The sequence below is a fragment of the Caretta caretta genome, chromosome 1 (assembly GCF_965140235.1).
Source record: "Caretta caretta isolate rCarCar2 chromosome 1, rCarCar1.hap1, whole genome shotgun sequence".
Lineage (NCBI taxonomy): Eukaryota > Metazoa > Chordata > Testudines > Cheloniidae > Caretta > Caretta caretta.
The window spans coordinates 59,621,371-59,640,911 of NC_134206.1; positions in this window are offsets into that span (position 1 = coordinate 59,621,371).

Genomic DNA, 19,541 nt, shown 5'->3' on the forward strand with positions numbered 1-19,541 from the left:
CCATGGTCAGTCATTTTAGTAACATGAATGTCAATGGAGTTGGTAAATTTTCCAAAATTCTCCACCATAAGAGTATGAGTGCAAGAGGAAATGTGGTTGTTTCTGTTAGAAAGGGAAAGCTCTCCACAGCTCCTGCAGGAGTGTCAGAGTCTGTGCAGCTCCCCATTGTACTTGGGCAGGCAATGGGAACCGGTTCTATTTGACCACATCCTCCCAAAAGAATCCCTTCTATCAGCTGTTTAATTATCATTAAACCAGCCAAAAAGGATTTTGCCAGGTTTAATGATAATCTGAGATCTGAGGTAAGTAAAAGAGTTGAAATGAGCATGAGGCATGAGAGCTCACAAGACTGTGGCTTATTCAGAATATACCAACATGATACCCGCCCCTTAGCATTTGTTGTAATATTGGGTTGAGGCAGTTTTGGTTAGGGCCAGCCAGTTTATCACTCATTGCTTTGTGCTCATGACATCACTGGTCATCAGGAAACAAAGTGTCAAACAGTCTTTGAATAGCAAACTGTTTCCTGGGTCTTGCCAATGTCACAGGCCTGCTGACTGGTTGGAAGCTGGGATTAGCAAAGCAAAGACTCATGGCAATGGCCCAGCAGAGAGAAAAGGCGGATATGCAAAAATAATTAAAATAAAACCTGATGTTCTTCTTGATGGTTGGGAAGCCACACAGTTTGTGCTGCGTGAGGGATGGTCTGAGCTGCCAGCTGTGAATGTGGAACTTGAATATGTCAGTCAGGAACATAAGGAGCGGATCCAATTAAGAGAAATGCCAGACCTGTCATCTTCCTCATCTCGTTCCAGTTTTCATAACTGTTAAAAGGAAGGATGATTTACATCCCACATTATGGGAAAACTCTTGGGGAATTAGCTTTTTCAGTTTTAGGTCTGCACTGAAAGGGATAACTTTGCAATAATGGGCACCCAAGTTGTATGTACAGAATCGGTAATTGCATGCATGCAATTTTCCATCCTTTTATTTAGAATTGTGCATACAATGTACAGTGCAATTGCACATTATGTAGGCTTCTGTGTGCAGCTTAAGCTACACACAGAAGATATAAAAACTTTAGCCTCAAAGAGGGAGATTCTATTGACCTGAATCTTCAAGGGTGTTCTCAGCTGTCTTTATTTCAGTAGGAGCTGAGGTGCTCAGCACCACAGAGGAGTCCCTTGGCAAGGGTTGGGCTGGAGTTGTTAGTATGGAAAAAGCCACTTGCCACATTTAGCTCTATATTTTAGAATGATATTCTCCCATTGCTGGAGAAAGAGGAGAATGACTCTCCAAGGTGAAATTCACTCGTATGCAGAGGGCCAGCAGAAGACAGATCTCATTTAAGTCTTGTTCCAGGTATGTCTTGCAGCATGACCTGAAGATGGTGTGACAGACTCAACTTTTTTTCTCTCATTTGTCTATAGGCAATCTGTTCTAAAGAGCTGTTGTGAAATTCTTCCCAAAGGGAATTAAGCCAGGCATATTTTGTTTCCAGTGCCCATCACTCAGTGTCCTTTCTCTTCCTTGTGCTTATAAAGATACCCTAGGTGGAGGAGAGGATGGAATTCCTCTTTATTGCTTTTAGCATATTACAAATACAGCAGGTGACACACTAGTATACACTGATAATTGGACAAGTAGATTTGCCTATAAGAGGGTGTGACACTTCACCCCATATTCTTCATCAAGATATTGTTATGATATGAATATGGTATAACTAAGATATGTTTTATGCAAGATGGGTCATGTGAGATATCATTGGAAAGGTTATGATTTACTGAATGTGATTATCCTATATGTATGCATGTATCATTTCTGTATCTGAAGTTAGGAGTATTGATTATGTATCAATTGCAAAAGTGTTTTTACCTGGGGAACGCCCACCAGACAAAATGCAATCAGTCTGGCTGGTTAGTTAATAAACCATTAGGGAGAACAATAGATCTTCGAAGATGCTAATTTCCCAGGTTCCTGAGAAGCTTTCTGGGATGTTGCTTTGACACTGCAGGGTCATGTGATCATCTTACCTGGTACTGGATACCATCTTGGACTGCTGGTATTTTTCCACTAGGAGGGGGTGGGGGTCAAACTGGGAAACAAAGAATTCCCGCCATATGTAAATCCTATTTAAGGCTGGGGAGTGAGTTAATCAGATCAGTTCTTCACTGAATCCCTGCCCAAGATGACTGCTAAAAACACCTAAGACTGAACTGGGGAAGAGCTCGACCCAGGCTAGAAAATGTTTGGCCTGTGAAGTGAATATCTGCAATTCTAAGCTACAAGCAAAAGAAGTTTGTCTTCAAGAATCTCTGCAACCTACTTAAAACCACTTTTAGGGTGAGAAATTACTACTTGTAGCCAATTTCTTTAGTGTATTAAACTTAGTTTCTGTGCTTGCTCAGTAATCTACTTTGATCTGTTTGCTATTGGTGCATATCTTCGTCCACATTGAGGGAATGAGCTTGAGTTTTCAGTGCAGTGCAAGACTTCCTCCGTTTTTCTGTGTGTACGCTCCGGGGGTTGCGGGTGCACTTGGGTGCTGGGAAATCCCCAGGTTGAGTCTTCGCACATAGAGCTGATCTCAGTGTCTGGGTCTTTCTGCAGCTGGGTGTGTTCCTACCTGTGTGTGGGTGCTGGAGGAGGCTTGAGGACCTGGCTCAGCAGGACAGGTGAGGGAGCCCAGGCTGGTGGAATGGGCGAGCTCAGTGGGACCCCAGTATATCAGGTGGCATGCCGGAGTGGGGAATAACCCATCAAAGAGGGGGCTTGTGAAAAAGTTCCCTGAGGCTTTTTGCCCAGATGGTGGGGGAACCTAATCACACCCAGTTATTTACACTGGGTGTCTTCAGCCCACGCCCCAGCTCCTTACAATTTACAAGGGGCCCTTGCCCTTTGTGGCCTTCTTAAGGTGCTCTGGCTTACCTTGGGAGTTTGCTGCACTCCCCATAGGGTTGGGGTGAAGCGTTCCTGGCTGGAAGCTCCCTCTGTGGCTTCAGGAGTCCCTGCAGCATTCTCTTGCTTAAGGGCACTCCAGCTCCTTTCCTCCCGTTTAAAGACCTCCTCACCACCACCAGGGCTAGATTACCCAATAGGCAGACTAAGCACGTGCTTAGGCACCAGCAAAGCAGAGGCACCAAAAAAAATGATACATTTTCTTTTAAATTTGATATTTGATATTTCAAAAAAAAGCATCGAAGTAGTCCTCATGGGAAAAATCAGAACTTTGTTAGACTTTCTTACACTCCACTACACACTCTTCCCCCGTTTTTCTATTATCTTTTTATTACTTATCCCCACCTAAACCAGGGGGGCGTCCTACTAACGTAGATCGAAATAATGCGAGGAAATCAGATCCTGTCATGTATTGCAATAAATTTGTTTTATTATTGATATATTCTTCTGAGTTATACATACTTGATTTGTTTTTTTTTCTTTCTCTCTCTCTCTCTCTCTCTCTGTATATATATATATATATATATATATAAAATTACACATATACATACAAATAGTGTACGTTGTGTAATTTTTTTTTTAAGTTCAGATAACAGAGATAAGGGACAGGATGAAATGTAACCAACTGAGTGGAGCACAAAAAACTAAACTGGCGGAAGAAAAGAAACAAAAAACTAGTGAAAATTTCCAAAATCTTCCAAAGCTGACAGCATTTTTCAAAGCGAATCCATCAGAAGCAACATCCTTTTCTCAGTAGCACAGACATCATTCCAAAACCTGTAGGTGTTTCAGAGACTGACCCTTCTTCTATTGGTGAAACAAACACCATTCCAGAACATGTGGATGTGTGATCATCCTACTCCTGGTGGTAAAACAGACATTGTTCTAGAAGGTGTGGATGTGTCAGAGACTGAATCTGCTCATGCTGTAAATAATAGGAGAAAAGATCTTGGTATGTGGGTTGATTTCAGTACCGATGATGTAGCTTACTGGATAGATCGTGGACCAAATGACTGTCAACACCACACTGGGCCATTTGAGAAATCACGTCGGACTTTTATCAATGGCAAACAAATGAGATATTGTCCACAAAACATATTTTTCGGCATGAAAGCGAATGGTGAGAAGTACACCTGAGAATGGCTACTGTATTCACAGTACTGTTTTGTTTGCAAACTTTTTGCATATAAACTTTCAACATCCCGGTTTGCTGCAGATGGATTTAGTGACTGGCGGAATACTGTTTTAATTGAACAACACGAAAATAGCACTACTCACAGAGATTCAATGTTGACATATTTAAATCAAAGACAGGGCTTTGGATTGACACAAAAATTGGAAGAACAAATTAAAGGGGAGTGTGAATACTGGCAACAAGTCTTGCAGCGTGTTATAGCTGTTATTCAAACATTAGCCGAACATGGTCTGCCTTTCCGGGGATCAAATGACACATTTGGATCATTGCAGAATGGAAATTTCTTGGGATTGTTGGAGCTTGTGGCTCAGTTTGACCCATTTTTAGCAGGCCATATCTCAAAATATGGGAATGCTGGCAAAGCTAACCCATCATACTTATCCAAGACAATATGTGATGAACTCATTGGTCTAACGAGTGACAAAGTTCATTCAGCTATTGTGGATGAAATAAGTACTGCTGGGTACTTCAGTTTATCTGTCGACTCTACACCTGATCTTTCACCTATTGATCAATTGTGTATTGTAATAAGATATGTCTCCCCCACAGATGCAAAACCAGTTGAACAATTTATAACATTCCTCAATTTGAAAAGCCACACTGGTGAAGAAATGGCAGATCAAGTACTGCATTATCTGTGCCAAGTTTGCAAAATAGATTTCTCAAAGTGCAGAGGTCAGTCTTCTGACAACGCTGCCAACATGTCAGGGCGTTATCAAGGAATGCAGAAGAAGCTTTTAGAACAGAACAAATATGCCATATTCATACCATATGCCGCACACTCTCCCAATCTTGTCGGCCGCAGAGCTGTTGATTGTTGTCTGGTGGCAGTAAGTTTTTCTCAACAGTCCAGCTACTTTATACATTCTTCTCTGCCTCAACACACCGATGGGCAGTTCTTAAAACATATTTGGGCAATGATCGTGTTTTGAAATCTCTTTCTAATACTCTCTGGGAGGCACATGCAGTGGCAACAAGTGCAATTCTAGAGTCCTACTCAAAGATTGTGGATGTATTAGAAAGTATCGCTGAAGACCAATCATAAAAGGGAGACACTATACGAGAGGCAGAAAACATTGCAAACAAGATGCAAGAACTAGAGTTTGTATTCATGGTGACCATGTGGAATGAAATTTTACAACACTTTTACCACACAAGTCAAGCTCTCCAAGAAAAAGAATTGGATTTGAAAACATGTGCAGACCTCTGTCAATCATTAGCAGACCACTTACACCCTTTGAGGAATGATTTCAAAAGATTTGAAGACATATAAAAAAATATCTTGCCTGATACTTACTACAAAGAAGCCCAGTCCCGCAAGCGAATCAGGAAAAAACAAGCAAATGATAGCAGTGCAATAGAAACAGCACTGAATCCTAGAGACAAATTTCGCATATCTACTTACTACGCTATAATTGATACACTTGAAGCTCATATGAAGAGGAGAGGTGAAGTGTACAAAGAAGTATCAAGTAGATTTTCTTTTCTAAATGATATGGACTTATCTGACAAACAATATTCACAAGGTTCCCAAAAGCTAGTTGACTCAGACCCTGTTAACTTGAACATGAATCTCTGTGGAGAAGTACAGCAGTTCCACTGTTATATGTGCTGTGACGAAGTTCCTGCTCTACCTTGGTGGGTCTTGCGCTTATTGGCGGATTTACTCACCTTTGTGAAAGTAGAATGAATTATATTGAAATTATAATTCATTAAAGAAATGCTACTTGAAGGGTTTGTTGAAATATAGTTGTCAGGAAGAGAAACATTAAGGAGTGTGAGACAATGGGTCCTCAAACTAATTAACTTAGAGCTCCTACTGAGCTAGGAGATTGGTAAACGTTAGTATGCAAATAAGATATGTATGTATATTTGTCAGTTTCTGCTTCCTTTTGTCTCTTATGTTAAATTTGGCTTTGGCTTGTCTGTATAAATAAGTTAGCTTGAGCTTTTGCAGGGACTCACATATCTGGGTGCACTGGCAAAGCGCTTTGCTAATAAACAGAGTGGTCTGACAAATTATGTGAGTCCTGAATCTGACTTTGACAATTTGGAGGTTCCACCGAGATGGCAACCGTCTTCACTGGGGCCGTGTGATTCCTGACTGTTCTTAGGATGGCTGTGGCAAGCCGGCACCTGGGCGTTTGGCCCGAATGGTCCTCCACCAGAACGGAAGAGTGCATGACCACAGTGAAGTCTACGCCATCGAACCTGTTGATTCCCATTCTGTTCTGGTACGGATCCTGGGATCTGACATCAGGAATCTGGTCAGGTAATTATTTCTGTTTTGTCCGGGCTGAGGACTGTCTTGTCTCTGTGTCTATCCGTCCTCCCTGTGGTGTGTTTGAGTCTGGGCATGTCTCCGTCCGGGGATCGACTGACCAAAGGGTTCCTGTCCCCATGGTCTGAGTGAGTGAAATCTGCACAATCGCAGCTGCACCGCGCCTTGGGTAAAACCCTTGGTGTGAAAGCAAGGGCGATTGAGGCAGTAGCCTGTGGGCTCCTTTTGTGTGTTGCACTAGGCATCGCTCTGACGAACCCGACTTTCCTTCTTGTGTGATTGGTGTGTAAAGTCCTCCTGTATGGGTAACCAGACGTCTAAGTCGGGACAGTTCTGTAAAGGAATGCTGGCTCAATTTATGTATTTTAGGAAGGGTTCGGACTCCTGTAAATTTCTGGAAAAATGGTCTAGGCTAACTCAGGAGAATCTCAAAATTCAGTGGCCACTGTTAGGATCTTGGGACAAAGACCGAGTAGACGTCTTAAAAGACAAACTCGGCCAACCTAAAACTAAATTGGCAAAAGGAGAGGTTGATTGTTTCATGCAGTGGTGGGAAGAGGCAAATCATAGGTGGACAGAATTAAAACTTGCCTCTCTCAGAGATTCTGGCTTCTATCCCACCAGATGCAACTCATTTTACACTTGTTGATTTGTGCTCTGCTTTCTTTTCTGTCCTGGTTCACCCTGACTCCCAGTTCCTGTTTGCCTCTTCTTACAAAAGGCAACAGTACACATGGACCACATTGCCCCAGGGGTATACTGAAAGCCTGTCATATTTTTCCCAAGCATTAGCCCGAGACCTTGCTGACTTTGTTTTCCCGTCCAGGTCCACACTAGTCCAATATGTAGATGATCTACTCTTCTGTTCCCCTACATTGTCTGCCTCTGAAACTGACTCTTTAGTGCTCCTTACTGCCCTAGCAAATAAGGGTCACAAAGCTTCTCGCTCTAAACTACAACTCTGTCAAGCTTCTGTCACATACCTTGGCTTTCTCCTCTCCCAGGGTTCCTGTGCACTTTCTCCCACCCGCGTCCAAGCTATCCTTAGCTTTCCCCGACCCCGCTCCCTGTGCCAGGTCCAGAAGCTTTTAGGCATGGCTGGATTTTGCAGACAATGGATTTCCCAATATGCCTCCCTTGCAAAACCTCTCCAGGAACTCACTCGATTCTCTGTGCCTGACCCCATGCCGTGGCCCCCTTAGGCCAATTCTGCCTTTGTTTCCCTCAAACAGGGTTTGGCTTCTGCCCCTGCCTTAGGGCTGCCTGACTATTCTCAGCCTTTTACCCTTTTCTGCCACGAACAATCTAGGTGTGCACTTGGAGTTCTCACTCAGATGCACGGAGAAAAGAACTGCCCAGTGGCTTATTTCTCTGCCACTTTAGACCCTGTTGCCCAAGGCTTACCCCCCCCCCCGCCTGCATGCTGTGGCTGCTGCAGCGCACCTAGTCGAAATGTCTGATTCCCTTGTTCTCCGCTCTCCTCTTACCCTCCTGGTCCCTCACTGACCTCTCTACATCCAGATTCCTTTTGGCGCTCGTCTACTGGCGCCTTTGTAGCCCCCTTTTCACTCTACCCGTCTCTGGCCACCCTGCTACATGATGTTTTGCATGTCAGAAAGGAGGGGATGGTCTCTGCTGTAACTAAGACAGGATGGTGGGCCCCCCATTTTAGCTGTTTTGCAGCCTGCCACTGTGCAGCCTGTACCATTTGCCAAAGCCATAATACTGGTAAACCTGTAAAAGTGGCCCAGGGATTCTGGGGTCTGCCTCAAGCACCGTTCTTGCATTGGCAACTTGATTTTGTACAAATGCCTAAGTGTCAATAATATGAATTTATATTGTTATGGTATGTTTATTCTCTTTCCTTGTCGCAAGGCTGACTCACTGTCTGTTGCCAAATGTTTGTTAAATCATATTATGCCTGCCAAGGGAATTCCTGCTACTCTGTCCAGTGATCGGGGTACACATTTTACTGGACAACTTGTTCAACACCTGGACCATATATTGCGTATCAAACACCTGTTGCACTGTCCCTACCACCCCCAGAGTGCAGGTGCAGTTGAAAGACGAAATGGTGTACTTAAGAATAAGCTTGCTAAAATTTGTAACTCTACAGGATTAAGCTGGCCAGTAGCCTTACCATTAGCCCTTATGGACATGAGATCCACTCCATCCCAAAGGCATAAATTAAGTCCCTTTGAAATTGTTATGGGACGCCCTATGCGAGCTATGACTACCATTACTCCCGTTCCAGATTTGAACTTGACTCACAGTGTGCTCCTTCAGTATTGCAAGGGACTAATGCAAGCTGTAAGTCACTTCTATTCACAGGTTCGAGCCGCCTGGTCCACGGAACCCACCTCCGATGCTTGCCACAACCTCGAGCCAGGTGATTGGGTCTACGTATGGTGCCATCATCAAAAACACGCCTTGGAGCCCCGTCGAAGGGTCCTCATCAGGTACTGCTTACTACACAGATGGCTGTTAAACTATCTGGCATCGCAGCGTGGATACATGCTTCACAGTGTAAGAAGGCACCATCCCCAGAGAACCAATCATCACCTCAAGATGACGCAGAGTCAATTTTGACTCCAGAAGAAGACATAGAGGAACAGTCTGCAATACCTTACAATCTGTGCTCTCGTAAGGGTTGCCAGAAGCAGATGACAAAAAAAAAAAATCAGTAGCGACTGCCTGGTGGGCGTAAAACCGTAACTGCGGTTCCCTCAGTTGAGGTTGTCAGAACCAGAAGAGCCTTGCCTCCAACATGTGCCTCTGCCTGTTCCTCGGCTGCTGGTATCTTATGGTCTGGGGAGACCATGATGACAATTCTTTTAACCAGCAGCAGGTGTGGATAGCTCAGACCCTTAATATTTCTAATTGCTGGGTCTGCAGCTACATCCCAGCCCACTCTCAAACTGGTGTTCCTGTCCTGGCTATCCCACTCAGTCCCCAGACCTCACTGGAGGGCCTCGTCCGTTTAACAAAATATGGAACAGCAATGACACTTGGGAAGCAGTGGGAAGAAATTCATCTAAATGGATAAGTGTGGTGGAGGGAAAAGGTCATTGGTGTTGGGTGTGTAATGGGACAGGGCTGAATCTGGGCCTGACTCTTCCCACAATTCTGAGTGCTAGGAACCTTCCCTCGAGAACGCCTCCGCAATTTCAGGCGAAAAAGAAGGGACTTAACAGATGCCCAATGGTATGTAAATAACATAAGCCCCTTAACCTGGGAAGAGGCCATTGGCAGTTCCTTAATACCATTAGGGGGGAGTAATACACCATGCAAAAAGGCTCCTAAGGTTACAAGCAGTAGTTGAAATAATGGCAAATGGAGAAAGTTTAAGAGCCCTGGCCAAAGAAACAGGGGCAATCCGACAGATGGCCCTCCAAAACCGTCAGGCATTGGACATAGTGCTGGCGGCAAAAGGAGGGACTTGTGCTCTCATTGGAAAAGACTGCTGTGTGTATATACCAGACAACACCAATGAGGTAATAGATTGTGCTAGCCACTTAGAACAAATCGCATATCTTCCCCACAAAGAGCCAAGTTCTTTATGGAAGTGGCTATGTAACCTTTTCAATTTCTCTGGCATAGGACACTAGTTGTTTCAGGGAGCCCTAACTCTCCTGTTTGGAATCCTAATAATTTTTGTATGTTTTCAGTTACTTTCCTGTTGTATCCAAAATTGTCAGGCATGCTACACAGATAGCTGCCCCAAACCAGAGTGCTAATTTGATGATTTTAAATATCACTGATGAACAAAGAGAAAAAGAACGATTGATATGTGGAACCCAGTCGTTGGTCATTGTGTAGCTTGACCAAAAGGAGGGATTGTGAAAGTAGAATGAATTATATTGAAATTATAATTCATTAAAGAAATGCTACTTGAAGGGTTTGTTGTAATATAGTTGTCAGGAAGAGAAACATTAAGGAATGTGAGACAATGGGTCCTCAAACTAATTAACTTAGAGCTCCTACTGAGCTAGGAGATTGGTAAACATTAGTATGCAAATAAAATATATATGTATATTTGTCAGTTTCTGCTTCCTTTTGTCTCTTATGTTAAATTGGCTTTGGCTTGTCTGTATAAATAAGTTAGCTTGAGCTTTTGCAGGGACTCACATATCTGGGTGCACTGGCAAAGCGCGTTGCTAATAAACAGAGTGGTCTGAAAAATTATGTGAGTCCTGAATCTGACTTTGACACCTTGGAGCTTCACGGCAGCCCTCAGCTTGGCCGTTTTTCTGAACCCACAGTCCAGGTCGACTCCTCCTGTATCTGACCAGGAGTTGGGAGGATTTGGGGGGGAAACCCGGGCCCACCCTCTACTCCGGGTTCCAACCCAGGGCCCTGTAGAATGCAGCTGTCTAGAGTGCCTCCTGGAACAGCTGTGCGATAGCTACAACTCCCTGGGCTACTTCCCCATGGCTTCCTCCCAACACCTTCTTTATCCTCACCATAGGACCTTCCTTCTGGTGTCTGATAATGCTTACACACCTCAGTCCTCTAACAGTCCGTGTTCTCACTCTCAGCTCCTAGTGCCTCTTGCTCCCAGCTCCTCACACGCACATCACAAACTGAAGTGAGCTCCTTTTTAAAACCCAGGTGCCCTGATTAGCCTTTCTTAATTGATTCTAGCAGCTTCTTGATTGGCTGCAGGTGTTCTAATCAACCTGTCTTAATTGTCTCCAGAAGGTTCCAGATTGTTCTGGAACCTTTCCTGTTACCTTACCCAGGGAAAAGGGACCTACTTAGCCTGGGGCTAATATATCTGCCTTCTATTACTCTCCTATAGCCATCTGGCCCGACCCTGTCACAGTACACAAAGTTTAATGAAACAGGAAAAATAAAATTCAGTCACATTGATCTTCATGACACAATATTGAAAGACGTAATACAATGTGTATTTACAACTGTAGAGATCACGCTACGTATTTTTCTAACATTGATGATTGCTAACTGCTCCGCAGAATGCTCTTTTTCTCAGCTGAAAAGAATAAAAAGCCCTCAGAGAACAACAATGTGTGAGGACAGACTTGATTCACTTTCCCTATTGTGTATGGAAGCAGACATGCTTCGTCGAGTCAGCTTCAATGAACTTATCCAGAATTTTGCAACCAGATTCTGCGATCAGAAAATCTAGAAAGAAGCTATTTTAATTTCAGCATACATATAAGTTTTGTGTCATTTTGAAAAATAAAATTTTATTTTATGGTATAGTATTGTTTTTATTTTGAATTACATATGGGGGGGCACCATAATCTTTTTCAGTGCTTAGGGCCTCTAAAGGTCTTAATCTGGCCCTGCCTACCACATGACTGACAGGTCCAGAGGGATAGGGCTAGCCCTGTCCCTACGGCCTCTCTGGCACCCTCCTTGCCAGTGTGGGGTCTATACCCCCTGCCACGTGGCTGTATTTGGTTTAGTTCCAAGTGGAACTACTCAATGTAAACCATTCAAGAGAGAGAGTACACATGGGAAATATGTTGTGTGACTTTAAAATGTAAAGCTTTGCTGCTTTGAGACCCCCTCTGTGTCTTGTGTTGAAAATCTTCATGCTACAGTGCCATGACATTACACTAGGAGAGCCACACAGCAAATTAGCATATCATCTCCCAGGTATTCCCTTTAGAGAAATTTGAACAGAAAGACAATCAGTCATACTGTACCTGGAATCATTAGTAGTTAATGCCATTACCTGTGGGTGCAATTTTACACAAAATTTTCATTTTTTATTCTGAAGGGTTTTGGTGTATTTTGCACCTGTACATATTTCTGAGCAATAACCAAGTGCTAATTGGACTGTGGCAGAGTTGAGAAAGAATTTAGAAGAGCTGGTCCATTTCTCCATCCAGGTATTTTTGTAGGAATTCTTATTGCATGGTGCAGAATGCTGGCTCCAAGGCTACAGCAGTGTATAGATTTTCTTCAACATTTTCTAATTTGAAAATGCTGCTTGTGTTTCATTTATACCACCCTCCAAGAAAACTCTGTGATGGGATTTCTATATGTGTTGAGTACAAATCTCCTCTTAGACTGGCTCAGCAGATGTTTACTCGGGTATTCTGCACTTCCTAAAGATGGACTACAAGCCGTCAGGAACAGTATCCCCGATAATGTCACAGCAAACCTGGTGGCTGAACTTTGTGACTTTGTCCTTACCCATAACTATTTCACATTTGGGGACAATGTATACCTTCAAATCAGTGGCACTGCTATGGGTACCCGCATGGTCCCACAATATGCCAACATTTTTATGGCTGACTTAGAACAATGCTTCCTCAGCTCTCGTCCCGGAATGCCCCTACTCTATTTGTGCTACATTGATGATATCTTCTTCATCTGGACATGGAAAAGAAGCCCTTGAGGAATTCCACCATGATTTTGACAATTTCCATTCCACCATCAACCTCAGCCTGGATCAGTCCACACAAGAGATCCAATTCCTGGACACTACAGTGCTAATAAGCGATGGTCACATAAATGCCACCCTATACCGGTAACCTACTGACCATTATTCCTACCTACATGCCTCCAGCTTTCATCCAGACCACACCACACGATCCATTGTCTACAGCCAAGCTCTTCGGTACAACCACATTTGCTCCAACCCCTCAGACAGAAACAAACACCTACAAGATTTCTATCAAGCATTCTTACAACTACAATACCCACCTGCTGAAGTAAAGAAACAGACTGAAGGAGCCAGAAGAGTACCCAGAAGTCACCTACAAGATAGGCCCAACAAAGAAAATAACAGAACGCCACTAGCCATCACCTTCAGCCCCCAACTAAAACCTCTCCCACGCATCATCAAGGATCTACAACCTATCCTGAAGGACGACCCATCACTCTCACAGATCTTGGGAGACAGACCAGTCCTTGCTTACAGACAGCCCCGCAACCTGAAGCAAATACTCACCAGCAACCACAAGCCACACAACAGAACCACTAACCCAGGAACCTGTCCTTGCAACAAAGCCTGTTGCCAACTGTGTCCACATATCTATTCAGGGAACACCATCATAGGGCCTAATCACATCAGCCATACTAGCAGAGGCTCGTTCACCTGCACATCTACCAATGTGATATATGCCATCATGTGCCAGCAATGCCCCTCTGCCATGTACATTGGTCAAACTGCACAGTCTCTACATAAAAGAATAAATGGACACAAATCAGTCATCAAGAATTATAACATTCAAAAACCAGTTGGAGAACACTTCAATCTCTTTGGTCACTCGATTACAGACCTAAACGTTGCAATTCTTCAATAAAAAAACTTCAAAAACAGACTCCAACGAGAGACTGCTGAATTGGAATTAATTTGCAAACTGGATACAATTAACCTAGGCTTGAATAGAGACTGGGAGTGGATGGGTCATTACACAAAGTAAAACTATTTCCCCATGTTTATTCCCCCCTCCACCCCCCACTGTTCCACAGACGTTCTTGTCAACTGCTGGAAATGGCCCACCTTGATTATCACTGCAAAAGACTGTTTCCCCCCCACTCTCCTGCTGGTAATAGCTCACCTTAAGTGATCACTCTGGTTACAGTGTGTATGGTAACACCCATTGTTTTATGTTCTCTGTGTATATAAATCTCCCCACTGTATTTTCCACTGAATGCATCCGATGAAGTGAGCTGTAGCTCACAAAAGCTTATGCTCAAATAAATTGGTTAGTCTCTAAGGTGCCACAAGTACTCCTTTTCTTTTTGCGAATACAGACTAACACGGCTGCTACTCTGAAACATGTATCACACCAGAGGTTCATCTAGTCCAGTATATTATACACCGTGACAATGGCCTGTACCAGAGATTTCAGAAGAAACTACAAGAACCCTGTAGTGTACAGTTGCTGAATAACCTGCTCATAGTGGAAGTTTCTTCCTAACCAGCCTTAGAGTTTATATACCTTTGTGATGCTTTCTGGGAGTTCCCAGGGTTGTGAGGCACCTTGCTACCACCTGCCCCTAGTGTGAGGAAGTCTTGTCTGTGCCTGCCATGGGTCAGTTCCCGAACTCCACTAACCACATGCAACACAAGCTCTCCCCTCCATGTCTTGCAGGCCCCACTTTCACTCTACAGGTTAGCGTTAGGCATACCCCAACCCTGGAGCCCTCCAACCTTCTCCCTGGAGTGTCCAGCCCCTTGTCCACTAGAAACTTGTAGTTACCAGTTCGATGCTCCCAAAGAAGCAGTACAGCCCAGCTTACCAGTTATACCTCAGATCACTGCTCTGCATAACTCACAGCACTTGAATATTTGTAGTGAAATCAAGTGTAAGTTTGTTTAACAAAGCATAGAGATTCAAATAGCTGCAAATATAAGAACTGGAAACAAATGGTTACATATAAAATAAAATCATAACATTCTAGAGCCTAGACTTAATTAACAAGATATTGTACTCTTATGTCTAACCAAGTATTGTGGCACTTTACAGACAGACTGGCTCTGATCCTCCTTTCATCAGGCATGGTCACTGTCATCTTGCCTCCTTAGTGAAGGATTCAGCATGTTGCTGTTGCACTTCAAGATATATCAGATCAATCCTTTGTCTTTATTCATAAGCAGGACACATGCACACACATACACACACACTGATTTTTTCATCTTGTATATCTCTTCTCTGTAGATTTTGCACTCTCTTCTTTTGCCTGGCTTAGCTTGCAAATAGGCAGCCAATACACAATATACAAATGGCCAGACAGGGAGATCGGTGTTTGCAACCTACTGCCTGAGGGAAACATGTCTGAGGTATATCCCCTCCAGAGTGACCTGCCTTAACTCCAAGACCTTAAGATCACAAATTTCAATATAGATACATAACTCCTTAAATATTATCTGTACATACATTTCACATTGATTATGATGACCAGTGGGCTACTGGCTCTTGGTAGAGACCTCATATGGCATTCTTCACTGAATTATTATGCAAATATCTGACACAGGAGATCTCTATAAAACCCAGTGAACCCCTTGTGCCCTCTGCCAGTTGGCACCAATGGGCTTCCTGGGTCACACCCTTATCTATATCTAGATCACTGTTTCCCTCTTTATGTATTTTTGGCTGTTCTTTTTATCTACATAGATCATCAGTTTCTTTAATAAAATCTTGGGCCTCGCTGATATAGTTGGAGTGGAATGAGTTTGGTTAATTGTGCATTGTGTATGAAAGTATTTCTTTTTATCTGGTTTAAATGTGTTGCCTTTTGATTTCACTGAACATCTCTGCCTTCGTATTCTGATATGCGGAACCACCCACTTTACCTTTTCTATACCATTCATTGTTTAGCATATCTCTGACTAGCTAGTAATGACCTGGCTCTAAATGTCTGATCTCAGAAGGAGAGAGAGTGGGACAGAAAGAACTCTGTGGAAAGGATTCTGACACCTTTAAGAAAAAAATGATTTACAGCAGAACTGGGGTTGTTCATGAAGAAAGAGTGTAACAGCCAATAATGCCAGGAAAGGCACCCAAGCCAGCAAGAAAAAAAAAAAAATACAGAACACCACCTGTTGATGCATTTTAGGAGGGGCTTTCATTTTTTACTGTCATACATTTCCATTTTGTAATATTAATAATCTTTACAGAGATTTAAAATAAAATTGTGTGACGTGTTTGTGAATAATAATAGCTCATATGATTCCTGGCATACTTGTTATTTCAAGGTATCGCACCCATGAAGAAATACATGTCACTTCACATTGGAGTTATATCTGGCTCTGATGAGATGTAACCTTATAACTGTTCAATCCTACCTGCCTACTGAATCACCGGTTTAAAAAAAATGGCTCCTGTGTAAAATGTGTGCACATAGCAACACAATCATGTTGTCTACTTATTAGAAAGAAGTCCTGTTTATTAATTACACAAGGAAAATGTTCAAAGGTGGAAGAGGAGATAAAGTCCTTTCCATAATTAAACAGCTCTAGTACTTCATGCATTTAGGAACATCTGAGGGAGATAGCTCCTTTTGCAATCACATCTGCACATAGGGATATTTTCCTTCTTGCCAGTTGTTTACCTGCCAAAATAAATTAAGCTGTATCTTCTATGGATGTGTACTTAAAAGTATACTCAAAAAGAACAGGAGTACTTGTGGCACCTTAGAGACCAACAAATTTATTTGAGCATAAGCTTTCGTGAGCTACAGCTCACTTCATTGGGTGCATTCAGTGGATGCATCCGAATAACAGCCTTTCAAGAAACAAGCTAGTGAGGGAATGTTGCAGCACACTATGTCAATATAGTGGATTACATTTGCAAGCAGAATAATTATGCTTATTTTTTGTTTCGCACTGACAATGTGCTCAGCACTGCACAGTACATCAGAGTACAGACAGGACAAAGTCAAGGGGGGGAATAACTTGGGGAGGAGGGCTGTTCTGTTGGGTTTTGTTTTATCCAAAATTTAGAGGATATAAATCCTCCTGCTTTCTCTTGAGCCCCATTACAGCAGCATCTGAGCAGCTCACAGTCTTCAAATGTATTTCCTTTCACAGCACCCCCGAGGAAGAAGGATGAACCATTACCCCCATATTACAGATGGGGAAACAGAGGCACAGAGCAAGACTAAAGGCCTGACTGAAGGGTATTTAGACACTTCAATAGGCAAACAGGTGGTTAGTAGGGTTTTCTAAAGCACCTATATGCCACACTACCATTGATTTCAGCCAAGCCCAACAGCCTCCCCGCTCAGCCCCTCCAGCTGGGGAACAGCAGGAAGCAGCCAGGAGAATCCTTGCCAGCCTACTGAGATGTTATTCACTCACCTCTCAAGCTTAGGATATTTTTTCCTTGTTTGCTGAATTGTCATTGCTCATCCCAGCCCTATCAGCTGCCCATCCTCCCTTCCCACTGTGCTTCTCACCCACTTCCCTCCACTTGTCTTTCTCTCCTTTCCCCTTTCCTCCTTCCCACCTCCTCAGTCCCTTCTTCCTTTACTCATGTCCCTCTCCTGTTCCCTCTGCCCTGTCCTCTGGTTCACATCAACCCCAGAGCCCCTTAAAAGGACCCTACAAATTCTGTAATATAAATAAACAGGTCTTTAAACAAACCTGGAAAAAGACAAAGAGCTAACCTGCTATGTTGTACTCCTTTCCCCCTTTGTGCTTCTACATTGTCAGCTCTTCAGGGCAGGACTGTGTTTGCCAGTGTGTTTGGACAGCTCCTAACACAACGCAGCCCTGATTCTGGATAGGGTCTTTGGACAGCACCATAACATCAATCAATTAATAATTCTGTTTGTTTCTAGGAATTACTAAGGCTCTATATAAAGTATAACAGTGTTGTTTGCCGTGAACATTGAATGCTGTTGGTTGCCAGAGAGGAGCAAAAGCTGGCAAAAGTCTGCAGTGGGCCATGGAAAGGGGGCGCTGTGGCATACTCCCTTCTGTGTTCCAGCAGAATACCTCTCACTTTAAAATAACACAAGTGGAAAGCTGAGTTTGAGTGACAAGACCAGGGTTCAGCCAAGAAGTGTTACTGTTACTTTTGTTCAATGCAAAGATAGAGGCTGTCTTTCTTTGCAACAGATAAAACAGTTCACTTGAGCCTGCAGAAGGCCCCCTGCAGGACTTCTAACATTCACGGATAGAGGGAACACATGCAAAATTCAATGATACAGCATGCAACTTCATGTTCTAGTAAAACTTTAGACAGTTTAATAAGGACAGCATGGTTTAACACACCGCCTGAGTTTGCAATCAATGTGGTACTCAAAGGGTTAATTATACTTGCGGTAATTTGGAAATGGGGGAAATGCTTTTTTTTCAGAATGTCACTCTCTGCTACCAAATTTGTCAGACAATATCCGCTCTTGTGCTATTATTAGATACTGTATATTGTGCATCAACTATGTAGTATCCCAGACATACCAAAATAAGCCATGTTTATCTAAATGATGCTCTTCACATTCAATGAATCAGTGATGAAGAAAATGAAGGGGACAGCATTAAAGAACTTATTAATCAGTTTGTTGTTAGGGAAGGTTTTCTGTTTCACATTATAAAGAGACCGACGAAGTGGGCTATTATGGTACCCGGAAAACATATGCCAAATAGCATCAGGAGTGAAGGTGAGTAGCAGATTCTATTTTCTGCCGCTGATTTTCATCCTGCACTCAACTGTTAAATAGCCAAACAAGAAAACTGCCTGTCAGTTCAGAATCACTCTGGAGAGCAGTTACTAATCCTCGAATGATATCTTCTTCACAGGCCCCTCCAGTGACTATCCACAGTCTGCGAGTAAGAACTGGGAATCATCATTGTCTTCAATGCTGGCTCTCTCCAGGGTGATTTATACAAACTCACTGGTGCTCAAAAGGGGAGCAGGCAGAGAATGGAATAATAATTTGAAAAAAACTAAAAGTGGAATCTAAAAGAAACAAACTTACATAAACTGCCTCTTAAATGGGATAAAGGATCTGAGGCCTCACTGTAGTAACCAGAGTACATGGAAATGTGCCAGACCTGTAATATCAGCCTCAGTTCCACCACAGAGAAAAAACAACAACTCTGCTAAAGTGCTATAGACTGTAGTGGGACCTGCCAAGCCATTTCCGGGTACTGGTGTTGAAGACCACAGGTGAATTGACATGGGGGTGCCATGTTTTCCCTCTATCCACAGTCCTTCAGATGCCACCAGCATCTTGAATTGGGGAGGATCTGGCCCAAAGGTGGGCCCCTGGAAGAGGTGGAATGTGGATCAAGCCACTAGGCCACCATCTGAAGGGCCAGGAAGAAGATGAGCGTGCAGCTGCACCAGGAGGATACAGGTTTCACAAGCTGTTGAGATTCCCCTGTGAGACAGCATCAGGTGAGGATGGGTAGAGAAGGGACTAGGAGGAGGGAGTTACGTAGAGGGAGAGCTGCAGAACCTTTTAAAGGAAAGGAGAGGTGGAAAATGTTATGTCCACAACATACACACAGAAAAGTTAGATAAAACATAAATACCCTTGCTGGAAGGTTGCAGCATAACACTAATTTATTTCTTAAAATTCAGAACAGTGACACACCAGAAACCCAAAACAGAGAGAGCCAAAGCAGGCTGCTCTTTAAGACAGAGAGGTACAGTTTGCCCCACCTTACTCTAG